Here is a 26,514-nt window from a genome sequence, read left to right on the forward strand (position 1 = left end):
AAGTAGTCTCCAAGAAGTGAAGGAAACACAAGTTGTATAGCATTGTAGATCAGATGCTATCATTTGCGTGAAAAAGAAGAGAAGAAAAAATACACACACGTGTACACACACACACACACACAAAGCACACTGTCTGGGAACAGAGTGTGTTTGGCAACACTCGTTCCCTCCAGAGAAAAGAAGGAGGTAGCTGGGGATTGGGGTGGAAAGGAAATTTTCACCATTTTTTTTCTGCACCTTTGAACTTTGAACTGTGGGCAACTGTGGGCATTTATTTATTCAAAAAATAAATCTTTAAAAAATTAAACTAGCTAAAAAGAAGGTTTGCTATTTTAAAAAGTCAGCCATATGATGGCATGGAGGGCAGTGCTGCTTCCTGCATTCCCAGCCCTTACCAAAATGTTCAATTGGTTTTCCAGCTTATACTGAGCAACGGGAAATCCTAAAAGGTCAAGGTCGCATTTTGCCAGTCAAGAAACTGACCCAGGGTCACACAGGGAGCAAAGGGCAGAGCTGGGGTGGGAGGGAGCCCTGACTCCAGTCCTGACTCCCTTCCCAGCTAGCTGGGTTTGCTGCTCCTGAAAATCCCCATAAACTCTGGTGAAAGTTCTTGGTCAGATACACAGACAGACATCAGGAGGTGGAGAGAAGCCCAGCAGACAAGAGGCCTCTATTTCATAAAGTAAAATCTGAATTAAATTAAATTAAAGTGTAAATTAAACTTTAATTAAATTAAAGTTTATCAAATAAACCAAGACACTTTTGAAGTGAAAAGGAGTGCTATTAATAATCACACTCAGACGATAAGAACAAACAAGAGTTCCTGGGAAAACCCAGACCATCGCCCCAAAATGCCCACCAACGGGAAGCTGGCAAGAGGACATTTGGGACAAAGGGGCTTCAAAGAACATGGTGTGATCCTAGTACTTTATGGCTCCCTCTCCCCCCACTACCACTCCCCCAAAATACTGACAACAATATAAGCTTTTGGTAAACCCGGGTCCAAACCAGCTTCCTTCTCTGAGCCTCAGCTTCTTTATCTGTAAAACAGAAATCCTGACCCCCACCTCGAGGGATGCTGGGAAAATGCAGAGCCCGGCATGGAGAAGGTGCCCAGCAAGAGTAGTTTCTCTTCCCCTAATGCAGAGAGATAATGAAACGACACAGGCTTAATCCTGAAACCCTTGGGGGTGAACAGAGAGCCTTTCTCCTAGACAAGATTCACAAATGCCGTGGGAGGGAGCGTCAGGCACTGTGTGTGGGGAGATGTTGATTCTAATTCTGGGACTCGTTTTGCAAAGCACCTCTTAACAGTGACTCATTTGGGGACTCACAGAAAAATGCTTTGCATTAAAAACAAAAGTTGAGTGGGGCTCAGGTTGCGTTGTACCATTTCTCTCTACCTACCCCTGCCATGGCCAGGGTAGTGAGGGTAGTGCAGGGCACTTGGAGGGTCTCTGGGCAGAGTTTAACCTGATTTTCCCCCCAGCATGTCACCAGGGGCTGAGACCAGGCCAGAGGGAAGTAAGTAGGAGGTGAGGAAGAGGAAGGCCAGGAAAACAGGGTGGGGATGACTCCCCCGCATCCCCTCAAGTCCTGCTGCTGCACCCTCCTGTCTCTAGAAGCCTACAGCAGATGCCCTAGGCCCTCCTGTTCCTGAATTATAGTCCCAGAGGGAGGGAAGGTGGCGGCCAGGACTTCTTCAGTCCCCTAACACTCAGCAGCAGCCAACAGCTGGCCTGCAGCCAGACCCATCTCTGCTGATGGTGGTTGGCTGTGTGACCTGTGGCACACTTCTTGACCTCTCTGAGCCTCCGTTTCCTAAATGGCAAATGAGGACACTGGGAGTACCTGTTACAGGGGCTCTGTGAGGCTGGGAACAGGCTTTACAAATGGTAGATTCTTATACAGACATGCGTGGGGGTCCCAGTGCTGCTTTCCTCGGTGGTCAGGTGCTGCTCGCAAAGTTTCCTTCAAAGAGGAATTTCAGGTTCTTGCTCTGTAGCGCACTAGGATGGTTCTTGGAGCACGAACCTGTCCTATACACAGAGGACCTCTTCCCTCACTCCCTCATACAGCCCTCTGTTCAAATGTCACCTCATCAGAGAGGCCTTCTCCCAGCACTCTCTATGAAAAAGCACCCCTGGGGGGCTTTCCTCCTCCCTCCTTGCTTTATTTTCTCCATCAAACCTATTTTCCTTGCCATGCCAGATACTTCTCTTTTCCCCCACCTCCCACCCCCAGATTGAAGCCCCAAGAGAGTCTGGGCTGTATTTTGTTCATGACTGTAACCCAGTGCCTAGAATAGCATCTGACCCATAGAAGGTGCTGTATGTGTCGAGTGAATGAATGAATGAATGAATGTTTCCTGCAGGAATATAGTCAATATCACTCACCTACTAGTAAGACTGCCACACAATCTCAGAACTTCTATTACTTCCTCTTGTTTTCTGCAATGCTTATTTTTTACATTTAACTGTTCAATCTATCTGGCATTTATTGTGAAGTATATCATGTGAGGTGAGGCTGTAATCAGATCCCCAACTAACGGCTAACCAATTTGCAAAATGATCCATTTCATCCCTGTCGCTTTGTAGAAGGGCTGGCTTCTACAAAGATGGGCTGCTGCCCCGTCTGCCCCTTCTTGTATCAGCAGCACAGAACCCTACTGTTCACATCCTAAATTAAGCACACAGGCACAGGAATCAGATCATCTGTGGTCCAGTTTCTAGCTCAACCACTTACCAGCTGGGTGACTTTGGGCAAGAGAATTTGTTACTCTAAGCTTCAGTTCTAGGCCTCATTTACCCCATCTGTAAAATGGGCACGAAAGCAGCATAAAGTCTCCTTCAAATAATGGCTGTGGGACTGAACAGCACCAGGCAGGCAGAGTGTGCAGCCGTGAGCCTGGCACACAGTGGGTGTTCAGTTGGTGTCATCATTGTCAGACATCCGAGCCAGCTGAAACATGTCCATTCACTGGGCAAACAGGCCCAGTGGGTATCCCCCTGTGCCCAGCACGGTGACCAAGCTGGACAGCTGGCAGGCAGCCAGCGTCAGTCCCTGGTTCCTGCCCTCCTGCGGGACACAGCACAGTTTTGCATGTAGAGGAAAAGCAGCGAGTGTGGAAACAGGAACTGTCTGGGCCAGGAGCATCCCCTTTTGGGGGGTGGGGTCCCCCTAGGAAGTGAAGCAGGGAGCTGAGCTGCTGCCTTTGGGCCCCCATACAGACTCTGTCTCCTTCGAGGGGGTGTTAAGCATTCATTAGCAGAGTCTTACTTCTTCCAGAAACCTCTGCACGTTGATTCTTACTGGTCTTGGGGTGTACAGGAAGTGGGGAGCTCCAGATGAGGAGACGTTGGCCCTCTGAGGGCAGAGAGCAGTGCCTTCACCACAGCGAGATACCCTTGGAGCCTACTTCAGTGCCCGCATTCAGGCGCAAAATAAGCGCTTGTTGATTAACCGATTTTAGTATCTTCTGGGTTGTGACGGAGCAAAGTTAGGTGATGGGTATGCAAAGATGCGTGGGAGGGGTCCACGGGGTTGACTGACTGCAGACCCGAAGTGTCTAGAGCCCGAGAAGAAGGGGAGATGCTGGACCTGACTCGCTGTGTGATCTGGGCCTCAGTTTCCCCAGCTTTGAAATGGGGAGGGGGTCCTCGGCTAAGTGGGCTTGGGAGAGTGAGGGGATCCGGCCTCGGTGAGGGCGCCGCCCGGGCGCCCCCCAAGCCTGCGTGGCGGCAGCGCGCACGAGCGCAGGGGGCGGCGCGGCCCCGCGGCGGGGAGGGGCGGGAGCGCGCGCGCGGGCCCGCGCAGGCGGCGGCGGAACCCAGCGGACGAGCGTGCAGCTGCGGCGCCGCCAACTCGTGTGGGACCCACCGCTCCCGCCGACCGTGCGCCGGTCCTCCCTACGGCAGCCGAGCCCGCCCGCGAGCCGGTGAGTGGCCTGGGGCCGGGGCCCGACCGGATCGGGCCGGCGCGGGCCGGGGAAGGGGCGGAGGCCGGGCCGCGGGGCAGCCACCCACTCTCGGGCCGAGCGGGGCGCGCGTGCCCGCGCACGCGCCCGAGGCTCCGCGGGGGACAGCGGGCGGGTGTGCATGCGGGAGGTCGGGACGCGCGTGAGCGTGCGTGTCTGAGTGTGTCCCCGGCCGTGCGTCCGAGCGTGCGTGGGCGGCGTGTCCATCTGTCCCTCCTGGTGTGTTCGCAGGAGTGCGCGCGTGCCTGTGGCCGAGTTGGTGCGTGTGCACCTCGGAGCGTCGGCGTGGTGGGGTGGTGGAGTTTGGTGTGAGTGAGTGCGGGGCAAGCGGGCATGGCTCCCGCTTAGGCATTTATTGAGTGTTTACTATGCGCCAGGCGCTTCGTGTGGGATCTCATTTTTGTGACCGAGAATGTGTGGATTCTGGGTGTATGTGTGCGCGCGCACACGTGGGAGCGTTCACAAGTGATTTGTGTGTGTATTTATGAGCCCTTGAGGGCAAAAGTGTACATATGTGGATGTGAGTGTGTAATTTGTGTACAGGAGCATGCGAGTATGTTTGCTGTGGAGGCTGAGGGCCCCCCTTTGCGCCCACCAGGCCTACTGCGTGATGTGCCCGCCGCTGGCCCGGATGTCAGGGGAACCCGTGGAGAGAAGCAGGCCTGGTGTGGGCACCCCGTGGGTGCTGGGTTTTCTTTGGTGAATGAGAGGCCAGAGGTCAGATCGCAGAGCCCCGCCGGGCCTGGGCAGGACCACTGGCAGGACCCTCCAAGGGGCTCCAGACTGGGCTGGGGCTGCGCTGGGCCTGGTGGAGCCTCTTGGCCTGGCACTGGAGGACCTGTGTTCAGTTTTCCCAAAAACTCTTCTGTGTCCCCTGGCTTTGTTCTTGCCCCTCTCTGGCCCTGGTGAATTTTAACCCTTTCCCCAGGCCCAGGGTGGGGCTGACCCTGGGGAGACCAGGGGTCCGGGGACACTTGTCTGTGTATCTGGGGGTGTCTCTCTGCCTGCCTAAGTAGATAGATATTCATCTGATTTACTTGTATCGAGCCTGGGCTCCAAGTGTGAGCCCCCAAGACGGTAACAAATTGATCACAGCAGGCTTTGGACACTGTCTTCCGAGGTCTGTCCTTGATGTTTTAACTGACAGTTTTTGGTGTGCTTTATAAATGTTGAAAATCTCTGCAGTCGAAAGTCTTAATTGCTTTAAGGCAAACTTTTGAATCTCTGGAGCTCCCTAGTTCCTCTGGATTGTCAAAATCTGGCTTGCCTTTCTGAGGGGAACATGTCGTCTTAGGAGCTCAGTGTGTGCGCAGGCAAACCTTGGAGGGACATTTTAAAAACCGTGGCGTTAATGGAAGAAGAATTTCATTGAAAGGGCTGCAGAGCCGGCTGAAAACGCCTGTTCCCCACGCAGCAGCTTACTGAGTGAACTCTGGATGTCTTCTTTTAGCAAACAAAACCTGGAAGGAAACAAAAAAGACCCACATTCTTTTTCTTTTTTGTCCTAAAAAATGAAAAAAAAAACACCCCAAACCCACCTCTGGGTGTGCTGGAAATGCTGCCTCCCCTCCCCCAGCAAGGCCAGGCCCTCCCTCAATCCCCCACCCCCAAATAAAATATGCCTGTGGGGAGCTGTGGATGAGTCACTCCCTGGCAGAGAGCCCCACGGGCAAACATTTGGGAAGGTTCTTGCCTAACTTCCCAGAAGAAAGGCCCAGGATTTAAAATGGTCCCTGCGGTTTGTCAGCCTCTGCCGTCCCGTCTGCTTCGGAAATGACTAAAAAGTAGTTTCTACCTCCGCAAAATAAAGTCCCCGACGTAAGCAGCAGCCCAGGTTGGTCTGGGTAGAGGGCCGTTCAGGGTTCAAGAAACGGAGCTCCTGGCTTTGCCAGATGGGACTTCTGGAGGCTTCAAGCAAGGAAGGAGCGGGGGAAGGGAATTCACATTTATGCAGCACCCACTGTGTGCCGGGCACTGTTCTGGGCGCCACAATCCTCCCAAACGTCAGGCTGTGGAGCGTGGCTTCTGGTTTTATACGCACAAGGAAATTGAGGCTCAGAGAGTTCGAGCAGTGTCCTGGGACCACAGAGAGGAGGTGGCAGCAGAATCCTATCACCTGCCTGACTTCAAGCCCATCCTCTTTCCACTGCACCAGGATTTGCCTTCTGAAGGGGCACAGACTGGGTGCTCAGTGCTTTAAACGTACATAGTTAGTTTTCACTGTGAGGTAGGGGTTATTATCTCCATCTTACAGATGAGAAAAATGAGGCTCAGCGATGAAATGTGCACAATTTTATGAAAGTTATGCACCATGGCTAGTGGCCACCATTCATGGAGGGTATTCCATGTGCCAGGCGCGGTTCTAAAAGCTTTAATTGCCTTATTTCACTCAGTCCACTCACCAACATCATGAGATGGGAACGATCATGATGCCCGTTTTACAGGTGAGGGCACTAGGGCACAGAGAGATTAAATCATGTGCTGAAGATCACATGATGATATACGGTTGATCTTGGATTTGAACCCAGGCGTGACTGGGCAGAGCCCATAGTCTCTCCACCGAACCTGGAAGGTCACAGTGGCTGTGCACCATGTGTCTGGCCCAGTGCGAACGTTTGGGGTTGTTATCCTGATCTTACAGAGAGGAAGATGAAGTAACTTGGGCAGGGTCGTAAACTGGCAAATGGCAAAGTCAGGATCCAAACCCACATCTCTGATTCCAGAGCTGAAGTTCTTAACTTTAAACCAGGTCTGTCTGCCTTTGTCCTGCTGCGGATTAAGACACGCTGGGTTCTTTGCTGGGCTCCAGACTTCTGGGAGAGGTCTTCCTGAAGGCACTGCCATCCTTCCTCGTCCACACTTGCCCCTCTGGTGCAGAGGAGCCAGAGCTGTCAGATAGAAAGGGCCACGGTTTACATTTTTTCTTTCCTCTCAAAGTGCCAAAAATTGGTTTCAGAAGGGAAGTGTCAAAAACAGTTGTCAAAAAGAGAAGACTATTCCCTTCCCCTTCTTGGGTCAGACCGAGCCAGGGAGGTAGAGGGTGGAGAGTGGAGGGCCCTGGTGAGTCATCCGAGATTGAATACGGGTTGGCACCTCCAGGCTTGTGTGGGGTGGAAGCAACCTAGGACGCTGCCCTCAGGAAGAGCCCGGCGTCCTGACCCCTGATGATGGTGAGTTACCCCCACGGGGCCGGACTCTCAATTCTGAATATCTGACAACAGCATCATTTCTACGTAGGCTTCTTGTCACTTCCTTACCATTTCAGTCCCGTGCCTGTCTCTCTTCCCCGTTCATTTCCATTTACACCACGGTTTATACTACACTGTACTGGAAAGGAATGTTGTGTGCGAAGACCTGTGTGGTTTTGGGTGTGCGGTGCTCCTGCGAGCGTCCTTTGGTGTTGAAAAGATAAAGGTATTTCTCTCCCTTGCAAGTATGTTCTGCAAATTGATGAACATTTGCAAATTGCTTTGAGATGCGTTAATTTAAGGTGTGAAATAATAGATCTTGTGCGAAGGCCCAGCCGCATTTCTGGCATTGATGGATTTCTCTCCCGTCTGGCCTGTGATTTGGGGAGGTAAAAATAGTCCTTGTTTCTACATTTTTATCTCTCTCTCTCTCTCTCTCTCTTTTTTTTTTTTTTTTGCTGACATCATTCTTAGGAAACTGTTTTGCCCATGGGCCCTTCCTTGGCCATCGCCTCAGATGGTGGTCAGAACTTGGAGCTCTGGGGAAAGGGTGCTTGTGGAGTGAGGGGGTGTCTGGGTGGTCTGGGCACCCCTGGGTGTCTGTGAATTTGCTTTGAAAGGTGAAGGATGGCCACGTTTGGCCAAAGACCCTCGGTGGCTTTTGGTAGTTGCCTATTTTCTCACTTCTGATTCTTGGGTAGTGACAAGATAGCCTTTTGGGAAAATGTTAACTTAAGGAGAAAAAAAGCAGGCCAGTGGCTTCATCCATCCCTGTCTGAGCTGGGTGGCATACGCACAGACCCTTCCTTTGGCCCAAACTGAAATAGACCAACGGCCTCCTCAGACAGGAGCTGACATTGGGGCAAATCAGTTGGTGGTGTAATTTCCTGTGACGTTCAATTCGGGAACTTGAACTTGGAGAGTGATCTAGCGTTTTGACATCTGTCCCTCTAACAAGACTTACTTGTGTGGAAACAAACCCTCATACATAACCTCTGCCGTTGTCTCCAATTCTGGATTTTTCCACAGACAACTTCTCGGGTGGTCTGGTGGCAAAGGCCGGGTCTTCTCGCCAGGCCTTCTCAGCATGTACCAGCAGGATCACTGCCCCCCAAACCCGACTCGACACTGTAGCTGGCTCTGTTTTGGGGGGTGAGGGGGGCTGAATGAGGGGCCTACAGAATTGAAAGGTGGCCAGCTGGGATCTGAAACGCATTCAGTTCCAACGGCCTTGATCCATGTGGAGCCAGTCTTTCTTTCTCTTAGACATCTGCATGATGGTGACCTCACAGAAAAGAAAAAGGGGCTTTATGTAAGAATTCCATAGAGTGTGAAGGAATTCCGACAAGGGAAGGGGGAGGGAGGCTGCCACTGAGAGCCTGCAGGGCCTGCGTTTCCCGGAGTTGTTTAACCCTCACACTTCAAAATTAGGCTGGGGGAGGGGGCAGTGCTCGATCCTAGTGAATGGAGAGCCGAGAGCTGTTTAAGGAGAATGTTCCGAGGTCCCTGAGTTGTAGTTGAGGCCATGGGGTTTAGTCCCTCAGACCCGTTCTCACAGCAAGTGGGCAGTGGAGGTGGAATTTGTACTCGACCCCTTTCCCCAAGGCCTGCCGTCTCTTGTTCCTTATTGTCCCCAAAGTCTTTGAAATTGGGGATTGTCGGAAGAGACCTGCAAAGGGACAGGGTTACCATACAAACCACCCTCAGCTCTGATCAGTCCAAGCTGCAGGTGAGGAATTCGGCAGGCTCGCCAGCCAGAGAAGAGCTGCACGCCCATTTTACAGGACGGAAGCTGAGGCCCAGAGGGGGAAGGCACTCACCCACAATCCAAATGAGTGAGGTGCGAGGCCCAGACCTGCCGCTTGTGAAAAAGTCCTTCACCTCTGGGAGCCTGTTTCCTCATCCAGAAGACAGGAGCAGTATTATGACCTCATAAAGTGCGAGGGAAGAACTAAATAAAATAATGCCTACAAAATGCTCAGCACGTGGGTGCTTGGTGAGAGACTAGGAACTATTTAATTACCGAGGACACGCCCAGGGTCACAGGGCCGGGAAGGTCATCTCTTTGTCAGCAGTATTTTCAGTGCCCCTGTATCTTGAGGCCCGAAACAAGGTTAAAAGGGGGTGTCGGGGGCCCCTCCGGGTAGGTGCCACTGAAGCACTTTTCGATGACCATGACCCTCAAAATAGAGTGGAGGAGACAATGGCAATTTGGAAAGAGGCAGGATTTTTTTTTTTTAAATAAATTTATTTATTTGTTTTTGGCTGCATTGGGTCTTCATTGCTGCTCGCGGGCATTCTCTAGCTGCAGCAAGCGGGAGCTACTCTTCGTTGTGGAGCACGGGCTCTAGGCGCGCGGGCTTCAGTAGTTGTGGCACGCAGGCTCAGTAGTCGCGGCGCACGGGCTTAGTGGCTCCGCGGCATGTGGGATCTTTCCAGACCAGGGCTCGAACCCGTGTCCCTTTCATTGGCAGGGCAATTCTTAACCACTGCGCCACTAGGGAAGTCCCAAGAGGCAAGATTTAAATGTCAGGGTAGCCCTGGGCATCTCAGGGAAATGTTTAGAAATCAGTATTTTGCTTTCCTGTCTACCTGCCCCCCCGCCAGCCCCACGGAGAGGAAAGTGAGCCTTTGGTGCGTTGTCTTGGAGTTGAAGGGTCTCCGGAGGCCCCGAGAGCTGTGTCAGCCACGGTGTGTTATTAAGCAAGGCAGATGTTTTGTTAATTATTTACACAGCACTGGCCCCATCAGAGGTCTGTGCTGACGGAGCGGCTGTCGCAGACCTGGGCCGGGGGCAGGCAGTTCTTGGTTGGAAGTGAGCAGGTGGCCCTCTGCACCAACAGGGTCGTCACAGAGAGTCTGCACAGCGAGGGCTGAGGGAGACTGTGCGTGTTTGGCGCCCCCTAAGCTACTGGGGCTCCCTCAGGCTGACTTGTCTTCCCCGAGGGAGAGGAGTGACCTTTGTCCCCCGGGACTGGCTGCCCTCGTGAGGTAGCTTCTGTGGGCTTTTGGCCAGCTCTTCACATCTGAGACCCCACCTTGGTGTGTGTGGTGAGGGGAGAGCATCGGCGGGCTCTGGAGATCTTTGAATCCAGCTCCTCCCCAGCAGTCAGCTCAGGCTAGGGCTTCATGTGGGCCCAGCCTCTACTTCCTCATCTGGCAAGTGGGCCAGTAACGCCAGGCTCAAGGCCCTTGATTCTCGGGCACCGTTTGGGGTGATTTGCCTTAGAAACCCAAGTTTAGGATTAGAACTCTGAAAAGAAAGGGTCTGGGATCAGAGCCTTCCCTGAAAGGCCACTAAGGATGGGGGATGTCAGCTCCCCGAAGGGGGAGGGGAAGAGATAAACCTACCGTCTTCAGCCTCGGCCCTTCTCCTCCTTCCTGTTTTATATAAGGAGGTTTTGCTCAGGTGTCATTTTAAGAAAGGTTCTTATACGAAATGTTCAGAATCTATAAACCCTTAGAGACAGAAAGGAGGTTGGTGGTTATCGGGGGTGTGGGGGAGGGGAGAATGGGGAGAAACTGCGTAACGGGTACAGGGTTTCCTTCTGGGACGATGGAAATGTTTTGGAACCAGGTAGAGGTTGTGGTTCCACAACATTGGGAATGTACTAAATGCCCCTTAATTTTTACTTTAAAATGGTTAATTTTATTTGGAAAAAAAATTTTTATAAGAAAAGTTTCTGGGCTTCCCTGGTGGTGCACTGGTTAGGAACCCGCCTGCCGATGCAGCAGACACACGTTCGAGCCCTGGTCCAGGAAGATCCCACATGCCGCGGAGCAACTAAGCCCGTGCTCCACAACTACTGAGCCCGCGCTCTAGAGCCCACGAGCCACAACTACTGAAGCCAGCGCGTGTGGAGCCCGGGCTCCTCAACAAGAGAAGCCACTGCAATGAGAAGCCCGTGCACCGCGACAAAGAGTAGCCCCCGCTCACCGCAACTAGAGAAAGCCCGCGCACAGCAAGGAAGACCCAACACAGCCAAAAATAAAAAAGAAATAAAAAAAAAAAAGAAAAGTTTCTGATGCTTTAATAAAAGCTTAAAAGCCTCCCATTTTACAGATAGGGAGAATGAGGCCCACAGAAAGATTGTGACCAGCCTAAGGTCTCCCACGCAGGCTGCGGCTGTTCTGTGGCTGAAATCAGATCGTTCTCCCAACTTTCAGGCCAAGGCTTGGGTTCGTGGCACCTGGGCCCAGAATGTGGGCGAACAGTTCAGTGCGGAAACACAGACCCTTCGCTGTTGCTTGGGTTAAGTGGACTCCATTTTGTTAAGCAGATATGCCCTTGCTGGCTGCTCTGTGGTCATCTGTCCGCTCATTCACTCAAGAAATACGTCCTGACGTTCTGAGTCAGGCATTATGCTGGGAGCTGGCACAGAGACCCTATAATGGTCCCACCCACCACCTGTAGCAGCAGAAGTTGTGTCATGACCCCGTTGTAGGTGCTTGTGAGCAGTTTACAGCAGGCATACCTTTGGGATTCATTCTCTGGGGAAGTGGGAGGGCTTCCAGGAGGGAGGGACTCCCCAGCCTTGAGGGAGACGTGAGATTTGCCAGGCAAGGTGCTGGAGGCCTGGAGGCCTGAGAAGGCTGGGGTGAAGGGCAGGTAGCCCACAGCGTGAGTGGGTAGGTGGGGCCGTGGGATGGGAAGCTGGGAGCCAGACTGCGGTCCTGTGCTGCAGACAGACCCCAAGCAGTGCGAAGCCAGGAACTTCCTACCACTTTCTCAGCCTTTGGACCCTTCAATAGAGCCTTTGTACCAGGCACTCACCACATGTTACATTCTGTTCTAACCCTTTACATGGATTAACTCACTTCATCCTCCTGCAGTTCTGTGACACAGGTACCATTATGCCCATTTAATGGACAGAGAAACAGACATAAAGAAGCCTTAGTGCTGTGAGAAACCTGTGTCCTGGGGTCTGGTCTGAAGGCTGCCCTCTGGAAGTGCCCGTTGTGTGGGCTGTCGTTGGTGGCCAGGCCAGGCCGAGGGCCTCCTAGGCAGCTGGGAGGAAAAGTATGAACCAAGGGGGCAAATAGTGGGAGAGGAGGCTGCCAAGGCCCCCCAGGATCTGTGAGCTTTGGTCTTTATTGCAAGAGCAGTGGGGCCCCTGCTACTTCGCAGCCTTACTTTTCAGCAGTCTCCCCCTCACTCACTCCGCCCCAGCCTCCTTACCTTTCCTCAAACATGCCAAGCGTACTCCCACCTCAGGGCCTTTGTACTTGCTGTTCCCTGAAATCCTTTTCCTCCTAATCTTCCCATGACTTGTTCCTAGCCTTCACAGGGACACTGCAAAAGTCACTTCTCCAAAGAGACCCCACCATCCCCACTCTGTCAAAATTAATCCCACGTCCTTCACTCCCCATTCCCTGGCCCTGCTTTATTTTTCTTCAGGGCCCTTATCCATCCCTGACGTCGTGTGTTTGTTATCTGCCTCCCAGACTGGGATGTGAGCTCCATGAGGGTAAGAGTTGGTCTGTGGACCACAGCTGTACCTCAGTGTCCAGTACCGTGCCTGGCACACAGGTGCTCAATTAATAGTTGCTGAATGGATGGAAAGTTTTAAGTGGGTAAGTGACAGGATCCTTGAAGAATGTTTCTGTGGACTTACTGAAGCTGGTGGCAAACTCGACTGGCTGCAAGCACCCCCTCTTCATTCCTCCCAGTGGCCAGCAAAAGGCTGAGCTGTGCCCGACGGCCCCTCCCCTGTGCAGAGAAGGTTTCTGAGAGAAAGACTTGTCCTTGGATTATTCCAAGTAGAGGAACCTAAACACGGAGGTTACCTCCCAGAGTTACAGGGGTCTCCCTCCTTTGCCCCTTTTCTGCAGAGGTGCCTCCTGAAGTCTGTAGAGGGGGGGCTTTGGGTAGGATTTGGTGGGCGCCATGTCTTAAAGCTGCATTGTCTATAAACCACGCTTATTTTTTAGAGGACATATCTTTGGGGGTGTTGCTCAGGGAAGGGGAAGGGGTTAAGTCTCCCACGCCACCTCTGGGCACAGACATTTGCTAGGCAGCAAATGAACAAGAGCCCAGATTCTGCCCCAGCCCAGAAAACAGGGAATCCTGGGTTGAAAGAGGAAACGATTCCCTAGCTGGTGTGGCCTTGGTGGACCACCAGGGTGGGTGCCCAGGTGGCAGGACCACTGGGCAGCACATGGCAGACAGACAGGGAGCCCACCCCATGCATTTGGCGGGTCCAGCCAAGTCCAGCCGGATTTAGTTACACCGGGATCTCAAGCATGGACTTGGCGTGCCTGACTCAGTGCGTGTGCATTTCCTTTGTTCGTCTCCCTCAGGAATTTTAGTGGCCTTTTGTGTTTGTTTTAAATGCCAGCCTCAGCCAACCCAAGAGGAAATGAAGACTGGATTTTTATGCAGAGGCTGGGGACAAAGGTGGGGCATGCCAGCTCTTGATGGTGACAGCATGGCATTTGGGGAGCACACAAAGAAAATACTTTTACTCCAAGCTAATAACTTTAATTTGCGAATACTTTTGTGACCTCCCAGGACGTCAGATGTCGATCATCTCTAGGTTGGACACATGATGACTACTGTTTCCAAACACCCAAAACAGCAGTGGTCTGTAAAAGCATTTTAGTGACATTTGGGGACAGGAGAGGCAGTTTTGGAAGAAGCTGTTTCGTCGCTGGTGTGTGAGAAGTTCCTGGATGCTCGAATGGCTTAGGGGGTGGCATCTTTGAAACTGCATAGTACTGAAAATTCCAGGACATATGGTCACTGTGATGTGCTAATGTTAGCAATCGAGGTATTTAATTACCCAGGAAAACCCCTTTGCCTACCCACTACGGGTGACTGGAGAGCCTTTGTTTCTCTGGAGGAGGGTCTTACACAGTATAATTCCGACCAGCAGACATGACCAGAGTCATTATCCCGCATTCATTTATTAGCTAATTAAGTGATTTATCTGGTCACGCGTTTATTCCTTCAATTGCCGTTCATCCAGCAACATTCACTGGATCCCACTCCGGGCCAGGCCTGGTGCTGGGCAGTGGGGATGGAATGAAACAGGGGAGCAAATGTGACTGAATCCCTGCTGGACGCCAGCCCATTGGGTGGTGCTGTGGGCTGCAGGTGAATTGACTTGTTTTCCAGTAGACGTTTAAGAGCACCTACTATGCGCAGATCTGTGGCGATACAGAAAGGAAAATGACAGAGCCCAATGACAGAGCCCAAGTGATCTGAACTGTTGCCCCGCCTTACGGGTTTTTTTTAGTCCCGGCCCTCTGCTTGCTGCGATAAACCCGTTCACGGGCCACACAATGACGTCCCCGGAATGAACCAGAAACAATCCAGATGCCCCAGGAACCGACGTGAGAACAAGGCATCCCCTTCACACGTTGCCTCTCAGTTCAGCGTCTTGCCACCACCCAGCATTTTGAGACAGAATGTGAGATCTCGTGGTTGGCTAAATATATAAATATTTTATGTCTCGATATTCCGAAAACGAAGCCCAAATGTGCAGAACTGCAGCACATCAGTGCTATAGATCATATGTTATAATAATCTGATGACATGTTGTTTAAATATTTATGGACTGATGTGACATGACAATGGGGGGAGAGAGCGGTCTCGGAGCAGAGTTGTGGCAGATGCTAGGAAGGAGGGAGCAGACTCGCACGGTCCCGGGAAGCGCCACGCGATGCTCGGGTTTCTCGTTGGATGTTTTGGGGTTTCACGGCAGTGAGCACTGGCTGACGTTTGTCAAGCACTGGCTGTGTGCTGCGTCCTTCACTGACGTCACCTCACTTACTCATCACAGCAACCCCTCCAGGATGGGACTCTTGTTAACCCCAAGTTACAAATGGGAAACTGAGGCCCAGGGCGGGTCAGATCTGCCCCAGAACCCACAGCTGGGGGGTGGTCCAAGATCACACCCAGGTTGGCCCAACTGTGCAGTCTGAGCTCTTAGTCAGTGTGAATTCTTCTCTATCCGTGACGCGTCATATCAGAAAAGCATGGTTGACCCCGTGCTCGGTACCAACTGGACTTTTTAAACCACAGAAAGTAAGGTGATGTTTGTAAAATGTCAAGTGGGAATAGAAACCACAGGAATAAATATCTACCCCAGGAGGGGGCCGGGGGTGAGATCAAGCCACCTTAGCCAGGTGCCTGGCGTGTGGTAGGGGCTCAGGATATGGCGGTGCTGCGTCTCCGATGTTTTTTCATTGTTGGCTTTGCAGTCATTTGGGGAGTCGGCTGCTGACCGCCCTGCATTAGTGTCTCGTGCCTGTGCCGTCCCCTCTCTCTGCCGTGCCTGCCCCGGCCGGCTGGAGACACCCCTCAGGCGCGATAGCCCCTTCAATCTCCGACAGCCCCGGGAGGTGAGTCAGGGTGGCCCCACCTTACTGATGGAGGAGCTCCTGCCCGTCTCCCAGAGCCGACCCCCACGTCCCTGCTTTCGAGAGGCAGCCTGCACGTGCCAGCTCTTCCCGCCTCGCCCCCCCTGCTGCTCTGCGGGACCGCCTGACTCTGCTACCAACGTTCCTGCCTGTTTCCATCAGTGCTCTGTGATCTGGTTTACCGTCACATCCCCGGCACCGGAAAACCAGGCCTGGCCCACAAGACAGCAATAAGTGACCAATGATAGGGGTTCAAAGAACAAGCCTGGCAGGCAGGGTGGGTAGGGGGTGGGGGGGCCTTGTTCTGAGAAGCTTCTTAGGCAGTGATGGCCTCAGACCCGAGAGCGGTGTCTTCTAGCTCTGCAGAGGTGCAGGGGTGTCCCCAAGGATCAATAAATAAATGGAAGGCAGGGCCAGCCACGTAATTTGGGGGGCCCAGTACAAAATGAAAATGTAGGTCCCCTGTTCAAAAAGCAGGCAGAAATCTTTTTCCTTCCTTTCACAGTCTCTCTCCCCACCTGTCGTGATGTTTTTAATTTGTTATTGTGCCCATGATCCCTTGGGCACAGGGACACTCACAGGGTGAGTACAGACCCTCGCAGGTGCCCACGGCTCCACCCTGTGGCTCGGTGGGCAGGCACACCTGACCCCAGCCCTCGCCATGTCTGCAGCCAGGCCCTTGCCAAGGGTGGAGAACAGCAGAGGTTGTTGGAGGCAGGGAGGTGGGCAGCTGAGACCCGCCCTGGGCAAGGCAGGACCACTCGTGAGCTGAGACTTCACACCCCCAGCACATGCACCATTGTTCCACCAACTTCGCTTAGAAAACACAAGTTCAAAGATAAGGTGAAGACTTTCGAGAGAGTGCACACAGAGCATGGAACTCCAAGCGAGGGTCTCCCTCCTGAGGACAGGGCCACATGTGCCGATGCTGATCTCTTGCCCGTGAAGCTGCCCCTGCTGGGAGAACTACAGCCCTTCACAAAGAGCAAGGTCCCCGTATCGGGTCTCGACATGTGGTCGAGGCCAGCCTTATTGGAAGGGAAAATTCTGCTGTGAGGTACTGTCTACAGACCGCTGGCCCGGAACGTGACCGCTATCAGGTGGCCCGCTGGGCTCCCTCCTCACCCTGGGCGTCTCGTGCAAAGGACACACCGTGGTCATGGGCTTCCTTGGCAATGCCCTCCCTGCTTTAATCCCTTACGTTGTTGCCAGATGTTATTGTGTTGACAAACCCATCGCCTCTGACTTCCTGAGTGACAAGGGTCAGAAATCGAATGATAAGGTTGCTGACCTGTTTCCTCGGGAACGATGCCAAGCAGGTGTTGCCCTGGAGATCAGAGAGGGCTGGGCGCTCGGATTCCACCAGCCACCCACGCTGTTCCCAGCCCTGGAACTGGAGAGCCAGGCAGCCACAGGATGTACACGTCTGGCCATTCCCAAAGCGATGAATGAGGGAGCCTTGGGAAAGTTCACTAATGCTTATTATTTAGTACCTACTGTGCACCAGCGATCTGACCAAGTGCTTTATCTGTGTTCCCTTAGTTAACCCTTGCAACAATTTTAGGCTGACCCCATCTTCCAGATGAGGATACCTGAAATTCAGAGAAAGAAGCCATCGGTCCAAAGCCATAAGCCACATGGTTGGAAAACTGAGGTTTGAACCCAGGCCCGGGCGATCCCCAAAGCCACTGCTCTTCAAAGACTCCCAGGCGTGGCTGGATGGCTGGGGTCGCTGCCCGGCTGAGCCACTGCCCCCACCGCCGCGTGTGCGTGGAACGGGAAGGGAGCTGGACCGCAGCCTCTGCTGTCTGCCGGCTCCTGCCTCTGGGCAGTCACCCTTCTTGGCAGGGAGCGGTCCCGAGGCTCCAACTCCAGCTCTCCTCCTCCAAGATCCAGCCAGCCCTGGGGCTGCTCTTCGGATCAGAGAGGAAGGAGGGCGATGGTGGGTCAGACACACCTGGATGCAAGTCACACTTCTGCCTCTTGCTCACCGCGTCTCCTTGGCTCGTCACTTCGCACTGGGGCCGCAGTTTTCTCACTGCAAAGCAGGGGGTAATTTCAGTTCCTGTCTCTGGGGGCGTTTTCATGATCCAGTGAGGTGAGCGTGTACATAACAGGCATTCAGCCGTTGGCGGCTGTTATCGTATTGATAATTCATGACACTGTGGGGCGAGGACTGCAGCGTGGTGGCACCTGTGACACTCAGGAACACCTCTCCACGCTGGGACACGCTGGAAATCACTCAGCCCAGGACCGCCCTCCCCGGGGAGTTCATCCCTTCCTTGCTTGGCTTGGTCATTCATTGATCCCACAGATCCAGGCACTGTCCTAAGACGCGTAATGAACAAAAGAGACAAAATGGAGCTGGCACTCCTGTGGGGAGACCGACCGGAAACAAGAAATGGGGAAAGTAGGTTCAGCGTCCCTGGTCCAGGTGTTAGAGACAGATGACCAGGGGCTGTGATGTGGGGGGCTTGGTGTCCCCAGTCTGCTTCATGGGGTGAGGCTCTCCGAAGTCTCTTAACGCCCTGGGAAGGTTGTTGTTGGGGATTTAACATGCTGCCTGTTGTTCAAGGTCCCGGCTCTCCCAGGGGGCCCGAGGTGGCCTCGTTGGGTTGCTTTGCCTCCAGTGTCTTTGAGAAAGTGGTCTTCCCAGTTAGGAGGTAGGAGTTTTTCTCAGGCTCCCCCAGGACTCTCAACCACTCCCTCTCAGGGCTGCTGGCCCCCGGGGCCACCCCAGGCAGGCCCTGGCCATGTATTATGGCACTGACTCCCCTCAGTGACCCTGTGTGATGCAGGTTCTATTAGTCCCATTTTACAGACGAGGGAAGGGAGGCTGAGTCCTTGGCCCAAGGGCACACGGTGGGTCTGTGGCTGAGCCAGGATTTGAACCCAGGCCTTTGGCTCTCGAAGCATATGTCCTAAACCAGTCTGCTCTAGTGTGAATGGCCTACTATGTGTCTGGGTGATGCTGGGTACTATGGGAGGGTGTGCTGAGAACAGAAAGACCATCAGTGCTCAAAGTGGCCTGGGAAGTGACCATTGCCCAGTGAGCTGGGATTGCATTTACTCCTTGCTCCAGGGCTGGGAGGTGGGTGGGGTTAGCCCTGTGTTACGGATGAGGAGGCCAGGGCCCAGAGGAGTTCCACGGCTTGCCAAGGTCACACAGCCCCGGGCAGCCTGACTTCATGTCCACTTGCTCTGCCTGTCATTTGCCTTGGCTATGTCCGTCCCAGCCCCGGCCTCCACCCGCATTTTGCATTTGGACACACTGAAGCCCCCAAAACAGTTCAGCAGCTTGACCCCCAACTGGGGGGAGGGGTGAGCCCTTTGGGTCATTGGGGAAACGGACGCCCCTTCTGCAGTGAAGTTGCTTTTGAGATGCCACTGATTCTCAGGGCAGGAGAAGCCGGGAGAGATGATGGTGTGTTATGAGGGCCTGTGGGTGTGACTTGGGGGAAGAGAGCTGTGTCAGGGATTCCTCCTGGGACTGATGAAAGGGCCATAGGGTTTTATGGCATCTGGGACCAACAAGCCTTTTAAAAGAAAACGTTCCCAAAGCCGTACCGTCCCACCACTGGCAAACAGTCCTTAAACGGCAAAGAAACATCCATGTTCTGTGTTCACAAAATGGTGAGCTGGCGTTCAGGCTCATTTATTTAAACCCGGAGTCGTCGAGGCTAAAGACTTCAGCTCTGAGTGGCAGCTCACCGCCTCGCTGCAGCAAGGGAGCGCAATCTTCAGGGTTTTCTTCCCATTTACGGGTTTTTGTGTTGTTGTGTATTTGTAAAATGAAGCTTCTGCTGGCAAAAGCAGGTTTTAGAGAGTGCGGCAGCTCTTTCAAGACCTAATAAGGCCCCAAAGGAGGGTGTGTTCCGGCAACACTTTCCTCCAATTCCGGCTCGCTTCGTACCCTTTGGGCACCAGGTACCATTCGTCTTGCTTGCCGTTAACGGAATTACCGCCATCACTTCTGCGGGACAACACGGACCCTTAGGAACTGCCTTGGGAACAGAGGCAGGCAGCCACCAAGCAGTTCTGCTTAGAGGGGAAAGGAAAGAAAAACAAAGAGAGAGAAACCAAACTCTTACAAATGGATGGGGCCTTGGGTCCTAAGAAACTGGGCCAAGGAGGAAGGGGGCAGCAGGCCACACGGGGACACCTCTTGGAGGAGAGTGGACAGGACCTGGACGGCTCCTACCCCCAACGCATAAGGAAAGGGCTTGTCACCCTGAACTCACACCTTGAGTTCAGAGGAAGGGAGGAAGGGGGACCCAGTATTTATGGGGTCGTCACATATGCCTGACCCTGTGCCAGCCGCTTTGGGTATGTCATGGGGAGTGGGTGTCATTGGCTCTGTTTTCAGATGAAACAGAAGCTCAGAGAATCCAGAAACTTGCTTCAGATCATATATTTCATACGTGGTAGCTCTGGGGGTTGTTCGTTTTCCTGGGCCACCCTCTGGAGAACAGCAGTGCCCCTCCAAGAGGTGATAGGAAGTAGCAAAGCGAGGACTCCCAAGTCCAGATGCCCGTCACCAGCCTGCCCTGCTCCAGCCCCTGATTCCACACGACTGAGCCAGCATCCAGGGGTCTTTGCTGTTATACAGTGATGCTGGCTGAGGGCAGTGCTAAACACTATCTGATGGTGGGAGTTCAGGCATCTGGGCCCTTGAGAATGGAGGAGGGAAGTGGGGAGGGACTTTCTTTACTCACTCTGCCTAACGTCCTGTGTGCCCCTTGGCAACAGGGATGGCAATAATTGTCACCTCCAGTGCCAGTTCTGATAGATTGGTAATGGCTGCCTGAGAGGGCATGTTGAGAAGGCTTTGGGATTGATTAGCAATGTCTGCTGTGTGCACAAGAATGAAGAGAGGAGGTCTGAGAGGGACCAGACTCAAGTTAATACAATTCTTAACCTGAGCTCTGACCCCAGGGGTCATTGTTCTCATTCTGAGTTAGTTGTGTGCTTCATCACATTGTAAACTTGGGGAGGGCGAGACTGTGTGCCTGACACACGCTGGGAATTCCACAAATACCGGAAGGAAGGATAGATGAAGGCTCTGCCATCTCTGAAAGAACTGTTCATTGGGATTCTCTTATAGTGAATGTTTTTTTTTGTTTGTTTTGTGTTTTTTTTGTGTGGTACGCGGGCCTCTCACTGCTGTGGCCTCTCCCGTTGCGGAGCACAGGCTCCAGACGCGCAAGCTCAGCGGCCACGGCTCACGGGCCCAGCCGCTCCGCGGCATGTGGGATCTTCCCGGACCAGGGCACGAACCCGTGTCCCCTGCATCGGCAGGCGGACTCTCAACCACTGCACCACCAGGGAAGCCCGTAGTGAATGTTTTTAAAAACACATATTTAAACTTCCAGGGGTGAGATTTAGGTGCCCACATATTTAAACCAAGAGCCTCCCCTCCATGTCACTAATTTGCTGGCTGCCTTTGAATAAATAACCATTCCAAGCCTCAGTTTCTTCGTCTTTGAAATGAAGTTCCTCATGGGACTGTGGTGAGGAGTGGCCAAGGAGGTAACAATCAGGGAACCCAGAGCCCACAGGTGGGCAGATTGGCATTCAGCAATGTCCCATCCAGCTGCACCCCTTCTCCCCCAGACGGGCCCCATCCCTCTGCTGTGCTGAACTGGAGGCTCTCTTGGGCTGTAATGCCTTTCTTCTTGCTTCTCAAACCTCACCACCTCCTGGAGTCTCCTCTGACCTCAGGACACTACTTAGGACTCTGCTTTGAGCCCCACAGCCCCCTGTGCTTACCCTCTTGGCGTGCCCCTATCCCTTGGGCCCACGGATGGGTCAGTCCCCTGGACTTGGAGCCTCTCCAGGGCTGGGACAAGCCGACTTTCCTCTGTGAGCCCAAGGCCCAGCCCAGGGCCTGGCCCCATGAAGGCCTTGGTGACAATGATGAGGGAGAAGGAGTGATGCACCCTCAGTTTGCTCCTCAGGCGTCGTTATCATGGAGACAGCTGAAACTCAGAGACTTAGACACTGTGTCCAAAGCCCAGGCCTCTGTTGGGGGCAAATGGGTTGGCTGGAGGGAGAGAACCTGTTCCAAGGGGAGGAATGTCATGACTCACACACCTTATGGGCCTGCTACAGGTGATCCCTTAAGGGTTTGATGCTATGGGCGGTGATCCTACGATCCTATGATGATCCAGGGTTTGAGCCTATGGGCGATGGGCGTTTGGAAGGGTCTTGAGTTGGGGAGTGGCTCCCTGAAGCACATGCGTGGCCTGTGTGGAGGCTGGTGGTGGCGATGTGGGAGGGCGCTGCAGGTGTTAGGGTGGATGAGAGGGGATGGGGGCTGGCCTGGTGAGTGGGGGAGAGATGGGCAGCCTGGAGCAGAGATGAGGAGGGGCCCAGTGTCAGCAGTCTGGACTCCTACCTGGAGACACCTGTGTCAGGGGGCGAAGTCGAGGCTGCAAGTTGAAAGAATATTCCGCTGTGGCTTAAACTGCTTCAGGGCCTTGGGAGTGACTCCTTATGGGCCCGTCTCAGTGTCCTCATCAGTAAAGAAGGGGTGATGAGCTCTTTGCCCTTTGACTTGATGCCTGGACTTGGGGTGGGGGTGGGGATGGAGTGAGGCCAAGGCGCATAGGGTCAGACTAAGAGTGAGGGGGGAACAAGAAGGATCAGGAAGCAACAAGGAATTCCTGCAAGAGGCTGAAGGGGCTGTTGACTCCCCAGTGGCTCATTGTGAGCAGGGGGCTTGCGTGTGGCTGGGGTGTGTTGAGAGGGGAAAGACCTGGCTGGGGTGGGGGCTCCATGCCCCACGCCCGGTGCCTCCTCTACAAATGCCAGCTCTTTTCTCTTAACAGTATGGAATTATTTATATAGAATTATCAGCTATCTTTTTTTAAACAACTCCTCCTCCTACTGCTATTATTTCCTTTTTAACAGAGCAGCCATCATGGGTTTACATGTGCTATCATCTAGTTTTCACCTTGGCATGGCTTCATTTTATAAGTAAACTCAAGGCCCAGAGACATGAAGTGGCTTATCCAAGATCACACAGCAAGGATTTGAACCCAGATCTGTCTCCCCTGGAAGCACCTGAGGATCAGTAGGGTTAGCCAGGTGGCGGGAGGGGGGAGCTAGGTGGAGGGCACAGGATGTGCAGGGGCCAGAGGTGTGCAGCAGTGGGTTGCAGGAAATAGTAAGAGGCTCTGTGGAGCTGATGTGGTGGATGACCGGTGTCAGCCTAGGTTGGGGTCAGGAGGAAGGAGGCCTTGGATGCTGCGCTCTAGAGTCACGACCACCTGGAAGCCTTGAAGGTTGATGAGGGAGGGAGGTGTGGCCAGGATGGCGTTTTTGGTGGCGTGTGTGGCAAACAGTTTGGTGTTATGGAGGGTGTTCGGCCCAGGAGGCTGGTGTGGTTGTCGTTGTGGGCTCCCCCAGAGCCTCTCAGCTGCCTGAGGCTGCAATTCCACCCAAAAAGAACCTTTGGGGCTTCCCTGGTGGCGCAGTGGTTGAGAGTCCGCCTGCTGATGCAGGGGACACGGGTTCGTGCCCCGGTCTGGGAAGATCCCACATGCCGCGGAGCGGCTGGGCCCGTGAGCCATGGCCGCTGAGCCTGCGCGTCCGGAGCCTGTGCTCCGCAACGGGAGAGGCCACAGCAGTGAGAGGCCCGCGTACAGCAAAAAAAAAAAAAAAAAAAAGAACCTTTGGCTTTCTCCCACCCACCACCCCAGCCCATTGTCAGCTGGGTGTCGGGGCGGACATCCCCAGCCTCTCTCACAGCTTTCTTGTGAAAAACAAGGCCGGCGCCTACCAACTTGCTGGGGACAGTGTGTGAATAAATGATAAAATATGTAAAGCTCACAGTAGCCACTTTGCGAAGGGAAAAAAAGTGCCAGGGATGTGTTATTTTCCCTAAATCTGAATTTCTGCGTGTTGTCTTCTTGGGATGAGAAGCCGGAGGTAATGGGAGTGCGTCCGCCCCGGGAATACATTTATTTTCCCAGATTTCCAGGCAGGCTCATTAATCTGCAAGAGCCCCGGTTTTCTAACTCGCTTCCTGGGGAGCCCATTGTATTGTCACCATGATTGAATTCCGATTCTCGCCTTATCGACTGATTGATTGACTGATTGATTGGTTGGTTGGTGTGGAGGAGTCAGAGGGGAAGCTGTTCAGACGGGCAGCTCTGAGCTTTAATGTTTGTCTGTGGCACGTGGTTGCGGAGTGTTAGAGGGAGCGAGCTGGGGTCAGAGGTTCCCCTGGCCTGCCTGGTCATTGGCCTGTCTTACAGCTGATGTGTGGCACGCAGCGAGGGGCTCACAGTGTCAGGTTTGGTGTGAGGCCGTGTTATGGGGTCAGTGGCACCCAGGGGGTGAGCCGGCTGTTCCCAGGATCTGTCCGGTCATCGTTTCCCACAGAGGGTGAGCCTAGCTTAACCCAGGACCCCCTTTGTGCCCCCTCTCAGAGCCAGGGTGGTTCTAGAGGAGACGGGTCTGCCCACCAACAAGGGGCTGGGCCGCACCCCTCCCACCCTGGCCCCCCACAGGGTCCAGCACCCACTTGGGATGCAGCCCAGACATTTTAGAATGGATGAATGAGGGCGAGTGGACTAACGTACCACATACTGTCTGGGTGACTTCACATACCTGGGTGAGGTCTCATTGCATCATCACCAGAACCCATTTTTCTGCCGGGGAGACTGAGACTCAGAGAGGTGAGGGTCGTGGCCAAGACACCCAGCAAAGAAGGCGCGGGGCCGCTCTTCACACGTGTCTGACCCTCCACTCCGGTTAGAGCGCCAGCCCCTCTACTTAGCCTTTCCCTCCTGATGCCAAGCTCCCCTAGGGCTGGACCCGGCTGCCCAGACCAGGTCCACACTCCCCCTTCCCTTGGTGCAGGTGGAGGCAGGGCAGGTGGGCCTCCTGTGTGCCAGGCACACCCTGAGCACTTTGCTTCCATGATCTTATTGAACATGTCAAGCAAGCTTTTTAGGGAGGGCTCCCCATTTTCAGATCATGAAAAGTGAGGCTCAGAGAGGTGATGAAAGTTGGCCAAGATTTCCTAGCAAATAGGCGAAGGACCCCAGATTTAAATTCAGGGGGGACATTCACCTGCTGGAACAGTCTTGCTGGTGGAGAACGGGTGGCTTTTGTGGGCTGGCCGGGGGCCTGATGATTTAGAAGGATAGACTTTTTCAGTGGTCTAGCCTGGGGCATGATATCAGAGGCTTTCCCACCAAGAAAGAGCAGGGAGTCCAGCAGGGTCAGGTGGGGCCGGTGGGGCCTCTCTTGGCTGCCCAGGAAATGTGGGGCAGTAAGGCCCCCAAAGCACCCCAGTCCTTAGACAGCCTGCTGCAGCCCTTCTCTTTCTGGCTTTAGTTGCCCCACCTGTGCAGTGGGACGAAGGGAGGACACCACTTATCTGCTGAGTGCTGATTATTTGCTAAGCAATTTGCTGCACCATCTGATTTCATTGTCCCAGCGACCCCGTGAAGCCTTATTTGTCCCCGCCGGCCCACTCCTCAGCTGCATTTCCCTCGTAGCACTTATTGTGTCAGAAATGACCGTGTCTGTTTGCTGCCATGTCTGGATCCACCTCCTGACCACACACCTCTGGAGGGACAAGGCCCTCTCTGCCTTGTGCCGCAGACAGTGCTTGGTTCCGCGAGCCTCTCAAGAAAAGCCTGGCAAATGATGACGGAATGAAGGAACCTCGTTTTCTTGGAAAGGAAACAGAGGCCCACAAGAGCACAGCTCTGAGCCCTCAGTCACCCACCGGGGCAGGATGGAGCCCCTGCCCATCCGGGGCCAGCTGGGGCCTCTCTCGCTGACCGGCCTTCAGCCTGGAATTCCAGGTGCGCCTGGGTCCCCGCAGGTTCATGCCGCCCAAAGAAGCTTCCAGTCCGTGCCTGTGGCTTTGGATCAGCTCAGAAAAAGCGTGTCCTATGACTGCTCAAGGAATCTGGGCATTTAGCCCAGAAAAGAGTGTGTTTCCTGGCTTCCTGAGAACTGGGGCCCACCCTGCCCCTGGCCTGGGCGTGCAGAAGGGGAGGGAGGGAGAGATGGACTCCAGCCCTGCAAGGCGAGGGCATCGGCCTTATCATCTGAGGTTCTTGAGACTGTCCCGGCGAGGCCACCCCGGCACGGCCAGGCCAGAGTTTCCCCAGTGTTGGGGGGCATCTCTGAGATGGGCTAAGAGCTCTCGAGTTAACTGGAAAAGAAACATTCCTTGAACTCAGACAGCTTTTTATCCTCAGCGGCTCTGCCGGCACACCTCTGGTCACCACGAGGCAGACGTGGGTTCAGCGGTCACGGAGCACAGGGTGACTGGCTTCCATTGGGTCATCAGGCCTCCGGGGCCAGATGTTTCGAAAGCTCCTCCCCACAGCGCCAGGCATCTGGCCTCTCCCTCCGAGGCTGGGCGTGGGTTTACGAGGTGTCTTTGAAGAGGGCTGGAGTCATGCGGACCGTGATGTCTGCTGTTGCATGATTTCACAATTTGATTTTCTTTTCACAAGAAGGGTCAGTGCTTCTCTCGCCCTCTCCCTCCTCCTTTTCCTTTTTATTTTCTTTGCCTCTTGATCCTCCCTCATTGACTGGCCTGGAACGCCTCCCTCGGGCTGGGAGATCACCCAGTCCTTAGAGGGGATTAACTGGAGTTACCCACAGGTTAACTGGAATATACTTGCCAAGTTTCTGAGATGGAGAAAACCTCCTTTTTGTACTCAGAGGAGAGTGGAGGAGGCTAGCCTCCCTTCTCCTCGGCGAGGATTGAAAAAAGTCACCCAGCAGGGCACAGCGGCTGGAGTTTGGTTCCCAAACTGGTGACATTCTCGCTGATCCATGGTGACATGAGAAAACTTAAGGACAGGCCTGGCATCAGCTACTTTCTTATGTCGGGTGTCCTTCTTTTACGCAGGATGGTGATCACAGATAGAAATTTTATTTAGATGTCAGAAAACGTTGGCAACCTTATGTTTGTCTTCAGAATTTGGGGGACGCTTTACAGGCCTGTGA

At 53.7% G+C, this 26,514-nt stretch overlaps 1 protein-coding gene across 2 annotated transcripts in view; it reads left to right on the forward strand.

Moving 5' to 3' along the window:
- The first annotated feature begins 3,689 nt into the window (after positions 1–3,689).
- NEK6 (NIMA related kinase 6) overlaps positions 3,690–26,514 on the forward strand; it is an 86,270-nt gene continuing 63,445 nt past the window's right edge. The window contains exon 1 of one of the 2 annotated variants that reach the window (XM_079926710.1): positions 3,690–3,937. The gene's annotated coding sequence lies outside the window, so the exon portion shown is untranslated. Of the gene's footprint in view, positions 3,938–7,201; positions 7,391–26,514 lie in introns of those variants that run through there. The other variant, XM_079926709.1, reaches the window with a different exon arrangement.

The sequence above is a fragment of the Stenella coeruleoalba genome (genome assembly GCF_951394435.1).
Source record: "Stenella coeruleoalba genome assembly, chromosome: 7".
NCBI lineage: Eukaryota > Metazoa > Chordata > Mammalia > Artiodactyla > Delphinidae > Stenella > Stenella coeruleoalba.